Consider the following 12,200-nt stretch of genomic DNA (forward strand, 5'->3'; position numbering starts at 1 on the left):
GCAGGGAAAGCAAAAAACAATCCAATTTGTGTGAGCTGTTAAGGATAACCTCTAATTCAGTGTTTCCTTCAATATCCAGAATGTAAAATGCAAATGAAAAAAGAAAGAATAATAAATGGAGCATGATAAGCAGGGGAAATTGCTGATAAAGAGAAAATTGTTACAGAGACTAATGTGCTTGGGAACTGCCCAGATATTTTGGACGACGCTGTCTCATCTCTTTGGACAACCATTTGCTATTTTGATTGATGCGAGAGAGCACTGGCAACCGGAGTTTACGCTGAATGTTGAAGGAAAGAGGAATGGAATCGGTGAGACGGGGCAGCAGCGGGACACAAGTATGGTTCACAATTCGCAGCTTTTCCTGGAAACCCTGGGCTGATGGACTGCTGATGAGTGGTGGATGTTGTGGCGGATGAGTGGAGAACAGAGAGAACCCACTGAGAGGTCAATAGTTCTGCGCTGACCTATGAAGAACTCCATTATACCTCGATCACATCTCTGCCTAGCTCCCTTTTTTTTTTTTTTTTTTTTTTATACTGGTGCAGCCAGCCAATACTGAGCAGTAACAATAGTGTTGTTGCCAACTGGACTAGAGTCCTGATTCAATCACAACACTGTACAGAAATATATCACACAATCATCTTTTGCTTTCAGCAAAAGTTTTCAAGTACTTTGGATGCAATATACAGTAGGTTGCAATTTGATAGCATTTCATTCAATATTTCACCCTTCTGTTTTATCCCAAAAGTTGAGATCACTTCAAAAACACAATGCTTTTAAGAGTGGCATATCTTTTGACAGCTCTTTGCTGTTACACATACCCACTGCAATTATTTATGCTCTTACAACTAAGTGAAATGCTTTGCATGATAGAGCTGCTAAGTTGCATTTAGACGTAATATTATATATCGTGATAGGATATTAAATATGAGGTACAGGGTGTATCCAACCACTAGGGCCAAAATGAAAGAAGTATTTAGATAATTGAAAGTAAACATAGCAATACCACAAGGTAAAAATATACTATTACAAGTTGGGGTCCTGCATTGGAATTCTTATTCAAGTGAAAGTGAAGATGTTCACCTACATAAAGTGTGTAAGTACTCTTTGAGATGATATATCATATTATGAGATTATTATTATTGATGCATTATCAGTCAATTTGAAATACTTTATATACTGTTGGGTAATTTAAACTGCAACAGTGCCTTAAGTTTTATAAGATGTAATATGTTTCAAATTTCAAGCTGGAATGTACAATCAATGAAATCAATATATCAATGTATATCATGAAAGTCTAAATAGCAAATGTATGCAAAAATCCCATTTGACTGTTACTACAAATTTTGCTACTACTATGCATTGCTTTAGACAAAACTGTTCAAACTGTTACAATTTTCTTGGAATCATTAATTTTCACATTAGAAATTCTACAACTATACAGTATGTTCATATATTCATGAAAGTATATAAAGAATATATCACATCATTGCCCAGTCCTTTCCAAACCCGAAAATATAATTCTGTGGTTTCATAATCCCATTCAGACATGGAAGTTATTATGACCAACGTCATGTTTGTTTAAAGGTTATGAGCCACATGACAACAGACAACGGAAAAGCCTGTCCTGCAACAGGTCTCGCTCCTCATCTGGCAGGGTAACATAGGCTCCTCTTGAGAATCAAGGCATGTAGAACACACTGCAATTTTTAATATCCCTAACAGCACACACACACACACACATCACCAGTCACCACAATTAGTTATTAGTATGCAGTATTTCTGAACCTTTCTGAATAGGAAATTACAAACAGTAAACTGATCCAGAGATGTATTAACAGCTACATGGCATGAGAGAATAGTGATTCATGATGTTATATTTGGTTAGAGGGAGATGAGCCTAAGGTAATGAATGAGTCTTAAGGAAGGCTTGGCCCCCATCATTAATCTTACAAAACTGCTCTACAGAGAAACGTAGACTCACTCTATTAACACAAAAGAAGACATCCATTCAGTTACAATTTGTTGAACTTACCTAAGAAAAACGCAGATTGCTTCAAAGCAATTATACGATTCCAGTATGCCATCATATGGTCCTTTAGGAACAAATGAGAAAACAAAACTACCATTAAAATTGACATTAATGGATTCAGAGCATTTCATGAAATTCTGGACTATAGTAAATGGTGCCACTACTGAAAATGTTTGACTAGGCACTGAGCTGTCATAGCTGTCAAAGCAATTGTGCTTATGGTTGATGTCACAAGGCGATTGATACCACCATCATTACACACCTAAGCTTCTTTTGATGAAACAACTATCTTGGAAAATGTGTCTTCTTCCTGACGCACTGTGTAGGCATTTTCAAGTTTCCCCACTCTAAACATGATGAGAAGTCACAGACAAGACAATGATAACTTTCTTAAAGCTGTGAAACAAGAGCATCAATCTCAATTCTCCTCTCATTCGTTTTCACTGAGCGAGGCCCGAAACCTTTGAAGACATTCTGAGGAATTCTTGTGGTGCTGCATAGGAGGTTTTAGCTTTCAGGGAAGTAAGAATTTCTTGCATAATTCCCAATCCACTTAGACAGCTCTTATCAGTTTTTCAATTCATTCAGTAAAATGTTTCTGTCTAGGATGCAATCCTGTGATAGTGCAGTTCTATAAAAGCTTCTTTTTTTTTAACTCATCAAGTATTTTGATTTGACTAAATCAAAGTGTAAAGTGTTGTCAAATGTAAAATACACTATCTGAGACATCCTTGTGGCAATCACAGGCCTAACACAGTGCTTACTTTATTCAATAGCAGCTCTCTAAGGCAGAAATATGCCTTAAAGTAAGTGTTATGACATGTACAGTGCACCATTTTCCACAGAAACTATTGTACTGTAGCTTATTGTGTTGCCCACAGCATACAGTACATGGCTCAAAAATTGTCCATTTACAGTAGCAGTATTACATGTTTTATACAGTATATTTCAAACCTAATTTTTTTATATTGCACTACTGATCGTAATTTTTCCCCACTGGCAGAGCACAAGGAGATTCACAGGAGACAATGCATGTGTATGCTCAAGGTGATGAGGTAAACAAAAGCCGATTAAAACGCATTTCACAAAAAAAGCTTAGTAGTAGTAGCCATTTAGCTTAGCGTAGTTTTACTAGTACAGTAGTAGGTACAGCAGCCCTTTAGCTTATCATAATGACAGAAAAACCTAGGAATACATTTCAGCTTTTCAGAAAAAAAACAATTAAAGAACCAAAAGCCACCAAGTTACAGAGGCTAGTGGAATAAAGAGTGGGAGGGACGGGACTACAGCTGTATTTATGATGAATAAAAACCTGTGAAAACACTCATATGAAATGTAGTTACTTAATAAAACGAAATGTCTTTAAATTGTTATGATTGGAAAAAATATATCATCAGCTAGTACTTTTTTTACCATATGTAATGAGCTCGTGAAAATAAAGAATCTACTGGGCTCAGGCTCAGATGTTTGCCTGACCAAACTAATATTCCAAGTCCGTGTTTGTGTGTATGATACTGCTTGGCAGGACTCTCTAACACATTTGTTGATATTCTGAAAGGCATTAATGCTAGAAAGCAAGGTGTGTCGGATGCACAGAGACATCAACATTAGTCAACATTTTGTTTTCTTAGATAAATCCCTTGATCATTTCTCTGTAATTACCGTTTCACTGCACTGGATAATTGCTTGAGTTTAATTAATTTCTAAGTATTCCAGCTTCAGTGTCTTCAGTTTTTATGTTTTCCCATCACCAAAGCTACAGTTCATCTGTCACTAGTTTTGTTTTAGTCCACTCGGTCTGAACTGGGGACTGACAGTGAATTAGGGTGGAGAGAGACGAGCTCAGGGTGAAAATTGGTACAATCACGTTCATCTATTCAGAGGATGCATTAGTGAAAGGTGCTCCCTGGGGAATCAATCACCACAGTGTTTGAGCATCTTACCGGTTTAATAACCAATTTAATCACTTCCTCCCAAGGTTCAACACTCCTAAAAAGATACAACCGGTTGATTTTTATTAATACACTGAGCTTCCATTTAAGGCCAATTAGGAGCCATGAATCAGTTCTGTGCTTGTGTGTGTGCGTCTGCTGTAATTCATTGTTGTAAATAAAATATGATAGGGCGATTGAGAGTAACTCAACATAGCTTTACCTGGATTAGCAGTATAATTTATTACAATAAGAGACACGTAAGAACAAGGTGCTGCTGCTCAACATATACATCAATGCTATCAATAAAATCTGCCATCTTGTATTTCTACATGTCTTTAATTGCTGTATGTGATTCACAAAGTATTTATCTTCAAGTGGCTTGAAAGGCTTAACATTCAAACTGGGAACCACGTTTAAAAAAAAAGCCCTTCTCAAGGTCGATGGTGCACTTACAAAAAGCCTAATTGAGAATTTGATCTAGTCGCTCTGAGGGGTGGACAAAGTGCTGCTGTGAATGTTAAAGATGAGCTATCAGTAATCAAAATGCTGGCCTACTTTTAGGTCACTTCCTTCTTTACCACCACACTGTGCAGCAGATATGCTTTTCTGTAGGATTTGTATTCTATACAACTGCCACACTTTCTTAAGCACAGTGAACACATAGATAGCTTCAGGTATTTCGGCAGAGATAGAAATAAACCACAAAATATATTTTGTGATTATATTATATTTTGTACATCTGGAGAGTGCAGCAATAGTATAACAACTGTGTGATGAAAGGAGGCTGCTAGCCTCTTCAGAACCCAGTAAGAATACAAGTATGCTTTGATGATCCATACATGATTGACTGCAAATTAAACAGTGCAGAATGAGTTACACCAACATTCATTTGTATGGACTTTGATTATGTCTAAAAACAATAACAAAACTTTAAACAAGTATATTAATCAAACAATCACACACCAAGAAAGCACAGCTCCTGTTTTCTGATTTTAAAATGAATGGGCATTCATGCACACTCAAGAGCATCTCCAGTACCTAACAGGACTAACAGGCTAGCCATGCTATTGACTCTGTGAGGCGGTGCTTTGCGCTAAATGCTAACGGCAGCATGCTAATGTGCTCACAGTGATGATGCTAAACAAGTTAAGGAGGTTATGTTCACCACATTCACCATCTCTGTTAAGCCTGTCAACATGCTAACATTCTTTAATTAGCACTAAACACAAAGTACAGCTGAGGTTGAGGGTAATGTCATAACTTCTGCAGGTATGTATTCATAAAACAAATATTGGATTAATATGTAGAAATAAAAATGGAGGCAATGGATCATTACCATTTATGAAGAACTTTTTATGGCAAAATTAAGGCATTGGGGGACAGATGTACGTACATTTGGGAAAGTAGCGTTGTCAGCGCCATGGCCAACCCGCAGAAAGCGCACGCGCTGTGTTACCAAACCTGCAGTTCATCGGGGAATCAGCGCCTTTCTCCGCCCACTATACCGTAAATTGCGCACATTTAAAATGATGATGCGTGTTATTTGGGCATTAGTGGTGATGAAATGTACGTATTGTCTAGTGCGCTGTAGCAAAGCATTAAGTACTGGTGCTATGATACGGCTGAGTGCAGACTGCGATATTCCCACTGCTGATGCTATGACTGTTTGAAATTATCCTGATGCCAATATTTGTAATGTAGCGAGGAGTTTAACAACTGCTGGAATGGAATGTGAAGGTTAAGTCGGAGATTCAATGTCATTTTTGCAGAGGTGTCAAGTAACGAAGTACAAATACTTTGTTACCTTACTTAAGTAGAAATTTTGGGTATCTATACTTTACTGGAGTAATTATTTTACAGCATACTTTTTACTTCTACTCCTTACATTTTCACGGAATTATCTGTACTTTCTACTCCTTACATTTTAAAAATAGCCTCGTTACTCATATTTCAGTTCGGCTTGTTTTCATTCCGGCTCGTCATCGCTCAAAAAAACACACAAAAAAACCCTATCCAGATCGCTCCATCCGGAGAGAGTGAATGTGATTGTGGTTGGATGAGAAGTATAAACATAGTCATTCCGACACCCTATTGGTTTGTACGCGATCCATCAAACCTGCACAGACCCGGTGCTAATACGCCACCGGTGCTTTAACAACCGTTATCTACCGGACCGAATAGCAACGCTGATTTCGGTGCCTTATTTAGGTGCCTTATTTAGGTGCCACTTAGATGCCTGCGCTTCTCTCTGATGCTCCGAAAACGGACATTAGAGGGAACTGAAACTTTGCCGCACGGGACGCTAGTTAACACTACAGTTGGCAGCAGCTAACGTTAGCCTACGGTTAGCTAGCAGCTAGAGTAAACACGGTTAAAATGTTGAGAGCTAAACGGTGTAAAAGTATGTCTGTATTTCACTGGGGAGGATTGTAACACCAGCCTGTAGCTGCCGTTGTCTGAAAAACACAGACACAGAGATGTGTCACCTTTTTCAGCCCTTCTGAGTTTGCAGGTATGATTTTAATATAACATTATTATAGTCATGATTTTGTCCTAACGTTTTGGGGTTAAGCTGTTGTCCTTAATGGCATTGTTTCCCCCTTACATCAGGGGTCTTCAACGTTTTTTAAACCAAGGACCCCTTAACTTAAAGTGAGATGTAGCAGGGACCCCCTACTACATATTGTATGAAATTAAGTTACCTATTAAACTGGGCCTACAATAACAGTTAGGGCAACCTAAAGCGTTCTTACATACCCTTTTTTCATAAGCTATTATATAAATATTAATTGTTGGCATGATTTTATAATATTTTAATGTAACATACTGTATGTGGCACAGTAAATCTAGGATTAACTGTATCTGTGGGCTGATATCTTAGGGACTACCTTACCTATAGGCCAGTAAGCCTATCATCAGTGGGAATTTATATTTGCTAATAATATGTTGGAATTTCGTTAAGGCATTTTAATTTTAAAAGACTCAAAGATAATAAAAAGACTCAAAAATTTACAATAATTTGGAGGCCCCCCTGCAATGACTTTGAGGACCCCTTGTTGAAGATCTCTGCCTTACATTACTTTTACTTTTTGAAACCAGTACTTTTACACTTTTACTTAAGTAAAAAGCTTGAGTTGATACTTCAACTTCTACAAAAGTCTTTTCAAACCCTAGTATCTATACTTCTACTTGAGTAATGAATATGAATACTTTTGACACCTCTGCATCTTCGATTTCTTCCAGTAACTGTAATATTGCATGGCTGCTTAATCTGTAATACTTAATGATTTTGTGTTCACTCAACTTAAAAAGTGTGATCCTTGTGGCAAAAATCTTTTCAGCTCATCTCCTTGGCCTATGTCTTCGTCTTGCTCGGATTACTGCTGCCATTTCACCAGGAGGCACGTGCGAGGAAACCCGCTTGTGGCTGGTTTACACCTGCTTTTAAGAGGCAGACAATTTTCACCGCAAAAAGAGGCACGCTTTCATGGGTGGTTTTTGTACATAGGGCAGAATACATAACTAGGCACACTTAATGCTTTTCCCTCCCATTTCTTTATGGAAAACTCCCCCTGTCCCCTTAACCCTCCCATGAATGCATATGCATGACATGGAAAAGCACAATTTGCTTTTACCTTAGTGCGGCCTTTTGTACATACCTCGCCATGCTTTTACACACTCGTTGCGAAACAAATACACCTGAAGAGTAGGGAACTAGTCACATTGCAAGCACTCATATACTTTAAACTGATTTTACAGTTAAGCACAAAATAAAAATGCACTAAATACTATAATTCATTCTTCATAATGCTATGTTACAGACATGCTCTGCAAGATTTCACTTACAGAAGAGTACTTGAATTATTAGAGCTATATGAGAGCAATGATACTGCAGCATTAGTAAAAGGCAGCTTGTTTTCAGGGAAACAAACTCTTTGCAGAGAATTTCGTTACAGTATTGAATATTTCATTGCAGCTTCAAAATGAACTTGTGTTGTGAGTGGCTTTGATGTAAACTTGCCGTTTCAGCCAGTGGTGGCTTGTTTGACAGGCAGCAGTCACACAGAGACGAAAACAGCCTAAAGATGAGCAGGAGAAATGTGCCCCCCTTCTACAAGCTGGCAGAGTGGTAATGATTAGCTCTCTAGCAGGATTCTCCTAAGGCAAGTGATTACGACATGCTCTGCAAACTATGACACCTCTTACCTGGAGCCCAAACAAAGACAGCATCCTAAAATATTTCTAGAGCGCTGCTAAGAAGAGTTTGAGCTGAAACGATGTTTTTGCCCTCTATCTGCAAGAGTTTGTTTATTATTCAGGATGAGAACTTGGGGGGAAATTGGTTTTGCTAATGAATATTACTTCATGTAAAAACAAATGAACTGTAAATGCCAGACACAAAGAGTTTCATATCTGTTTTTTTCTGCTGGGTGCTTGAGTTGGATGAGAGCTGTTGAGAATGAATCATTTTTCTCAGTGTTTCGCTCTGTTTTGCCCCTTACCCGGGATTTGAGCAGCGCTAAGCCTCCATGAGAGGAATAACCTGAAATGGAGGAACACTTCAATGTCGCCCTTTCCTCCCCTCCTCCACGAGTGATTATACAATTGATTTTTTTTTTCCACCAGTGGTTCCCGCTATAGGGAGCAGTAATAACAATTTATCTTGGCTCCTTGTTCCATTACAGCAGAGCTGAAGTGAAACCAGAGGAAAAGTGCTGTGTTTTATGATTTATGGAGGCTATTTGACCTGTGCTTATTAGAGGGATCTACCGAACGTGATGCAGACTTCGGAAATAGACTATGAGCTTTGCTCTGTGATGGGAGTGTGAACATGGATTTTGGAGAAGATGGAATGGGTGTTCCAGCTGATTGAAAAACAAACAAGACCCAGTCTGAACAGCGATGTTTAAATATATATCAGCTCTGCTGTCACATTTCAACACTCTACTTGTTAACGTCTGATTTCAATCCAATTTAGAGGTCAATAAAAAGGTCTCAGCCTTAATCCCTCCATGACTGTCATTCCAAAAAGAATTTCAGAATATGTTTTAAAGCATCACCAGTGAATCACAGTTACAACCCCAGTTGTCTGGTATAATTGGCATGGATAGAGATAAGTAGGTGAGTGAAAAGTCAGATGCTTATCGTCATGTGTCCTTATCCTGGTCCTAGTTTTTGTTAAGAGTAATGCCCGACGGAAACTGCTGTGGCTGTTAAGGGGCCCATGGTTATTCCATGTTTATTGGCGTTTATGGAGCAGTTTAAGCATGGTTGCTACCTCCCTGCCTCCCTCCACCAAATCCAGGCCTCTCTCATGTGGCTAGTGATAATATTTAACTGCTGACCTTATCTTCTTTTCCCCACATCTCTTCTCTGCCAGCGAATGGGGAGCATGTTAATGTCTTGACACAGCTTTACATGTAGCTTGCTAATCCATCTGTGGCCTTGGCTGATTAAAGATGAATATCGGTGGGATGGTAAACACAGGCATGCCCCAGGCAGTTTCACCGATGACTACATCTGCACAGGACCATGTAAACGGTTACACTCCAACTAGCATATAATATTACAGATCCTGGGGCCGGATTAATAGATCAAGGGTCCCCACTTAAAAGCAAGCAAACAAGCTGAAAACTTTTATTGTCAAGTGTGTAAACCACTGAATTCGCATGTTTCCTTGAATTGTTTGGCATAAAGAAAATATCATTCCCATAACCCAACATCCACAATAATTTAACATAATGTTTATGATTGAAGTATAACATACTGTATGTTGCTTTTTAAAATGTCATTCCACACCCATCCTGATTATTGATAAGAAATAAATTATATAGAGGTCAAAAAGACAACAAAGATAGAATCACAAATCCTAGGGCTGAATTTATTGTAGTAAATAACTCAAGTTGATGTTTGAGTAATGGGATGTCTAATTGGACAGCTTGATATTACTGTAGAAGCATTGCAAAGTGTCTGTTAAATTAAATAAACCATCAAATACATATCAATTATGTGACAGTACATTATAAAAACAAACAAACCATAAATCATTCTCTTATTCACTTGAATCCCACAGAGTGAATAATATACTATATAATGTCCCTAGGGTATAAATGAATATAAAACCTGAGTAAACCATTACGGCACACTGGTATATCTAATGCAACTAAAAGCACTACCCTTACCCATAAATAGTATGATCATATATGCAAATAATGTTATATAAATGATTTGTATATGTATATATATATAAATGATTTAGATAGATAGATAGATAGATAGATAGATAGATAGATGTCTGTCTGTGGGGAAACGGGTCAGCCAGTCCAGCACAGGGCGCGGGTACATAGGCTCAGACTGGGGGAAGTGATTGAGGGAGTCTATCTGCCTGTTCAGGTGCTGCAGCCTCTTGGCACCTGGCACTGGTCACACCTGCAGCCCATCAGGTAATCAGAGGGAAGGTGTTAAGAGAGCCAGCCCAAGGCTGCAGGGGGAGAGGAGACAGTGAGCAACAAAGGCCCAGGGGAGTAACCTGTTAGGAGCTGATGGTCAACGATGATATTGGCCAGGAAAAGACTAACCTCTCCCTCTGCTTAAATCCTCCCAGGACTACACCTTTTGAAGGCTGACCGGAAGAAACCTAAGCTGCAGTTTGTACCATTACCCTTTTGTCGAGCTGCTTCATTAAAGAACACTTTCTGTTTAAGCCGACGGTCTGTTTTCTATGTTCATTGTGAATCTGGCGTTCACGTCCCCTGGGTTGCCACAATATATATACATACATACATACATACATACATACATATAGTGACAGAAGGTAACCAGGCCCAATTAAAAGTGTAAAGGTTTTTATTACAGCAACCCAGGGCAGTATACAATATACTTTTACTACATTCCATTATAAATTAATGTTATTTTGTACTCAAATCTCCTTGTTGTCAAAGATTACAATATTTTACCTTCTATGGAGAGGTTTGCACAAAGAGATATTCATCTCTTGTTTTGTGGCTCTACATAGTCTATGAATTTCCCCCCTCAGATATTAAAATGCTCTTATTATTTTGCACTAATTTGATACAGTATTCCTAATTTGATGAGCTAAATGCTTATGAGTTAATAAAAATGTTACCAGATCAAACTTAAGCAAGCCTTACTTTCACGATAATTGGATGTTTTTTTTTAAAGGGACACGTGCTATCTTTGCCTAAAAAAACACTCCAGAGCAGCCATAGGTTCCTTTACATGCGGTTATAAATGGCTTCTTCAGCTGACAAAGATAGAATATGTGCCGCCTTCAGCTGATCAATAGTGGACCACCTGAGAGTTGGGCCCTTTCTCTGTAGGCAGAGTTGTCACCATTAGCTGGATGAGGAGCACAAAGATGGGAAAAAAAAAGGATAATGTTGATACTCAAGCTGCACAAAATACCTTTGAAAACAACAGAAGAGGGTGAAAACTGTGAACGATTCAGTGAAAGTGATGGTTTACTTTACTTCATAAACATCATCAGAAGCAATCATTATCCCTGTAGTGCCATGAGGGAGAGCACACTGCTCTGCTGGCATCATATCAGATGTAGTTCTCTTTTCAGAAAAGCCTTGGGTTTGCTAGACAGGAGAAGCACAGTCTTATTCAGCTCGACTATGAATCTGAAGAGTGGTTTGCCATCACCCAGATGACTAGTTTTGGCTCATGTTCCCAAACCAGACATAATACTTTGTACTACAGAAATTAAAACCAAGCACGCAACCTGTCCTCACAGAGGAAGCAAAATGGTCAGGAATTGAACCTGAGAAGGAAACTTTTTGAATCATGCTACTAATACTATACTGGATATATTCAATACTGCATGTTATTGATATGGCATTGTTTCTGTGATGTACAAGTAAACAAGATACACCATGGGCACGATTCAGGCTAAATAAATAAGTATAAATGGTATTACTGCAAGACATTTGCACTAAAAATCTAAACATTTTTATCTACTGAGTTTGCAAGTACTCTGTCAAGGGTTGTTTACTCATCTTACATTCAAGGGCAAAACATTTGACTGACATCTCAAAGCAAGCACAGATGCTGCAGTGTGGGAATTATTTATGTAAAAAGTTCTTCACTACCAATTACCATTACTGATTTTAAAGAAAGCAAATAGTAAGAAACAGAATTACCCTTAAGTGATAAAATGTTTACTCCACAACTAGGTTTTTTGTTTTGTTTCAGTGTTTACTGTATTT

General features: G+C 38.3%; 1 long non-coding RNA gene across 1 annotated transcript in view; it reads right to left on the reverse strand.

Moving 5' to 3' along the window:
• Nucleotides 1–2,038: 2,038 nt before the first annotated feature.
• Nucleotides 2,039–12,200, reverse strand: part of LOC114565300 (uncharacterized) — a 31,077-nt gene continuing 20,915 nt past the window's right edge. Inside the window, exon 3 of the long non-coding RNA XR_003693888.1 lies at nt 2,039–2,099. This is a non-coding gene — a long non-coding RNA (uncharacterized LOC114565300). The remainder of the gene's footprint in view (nt 2,100–12,200) is intronic.

This window comes from Perca flavescens, chromosome 12, assembly GCF_004354835.1.
Source record: "Perca flavescens isolate YP-PL-M2 chromosome 12, PFLA_1.0, whole genome shotgun sequence".
In the NCBI taxonomy this organism is placed as follows: Eukaryota; Metazoa; Chordata; class Actinopteri; order Perciformes; family Percidae; genus Perca; species Perca flavescens.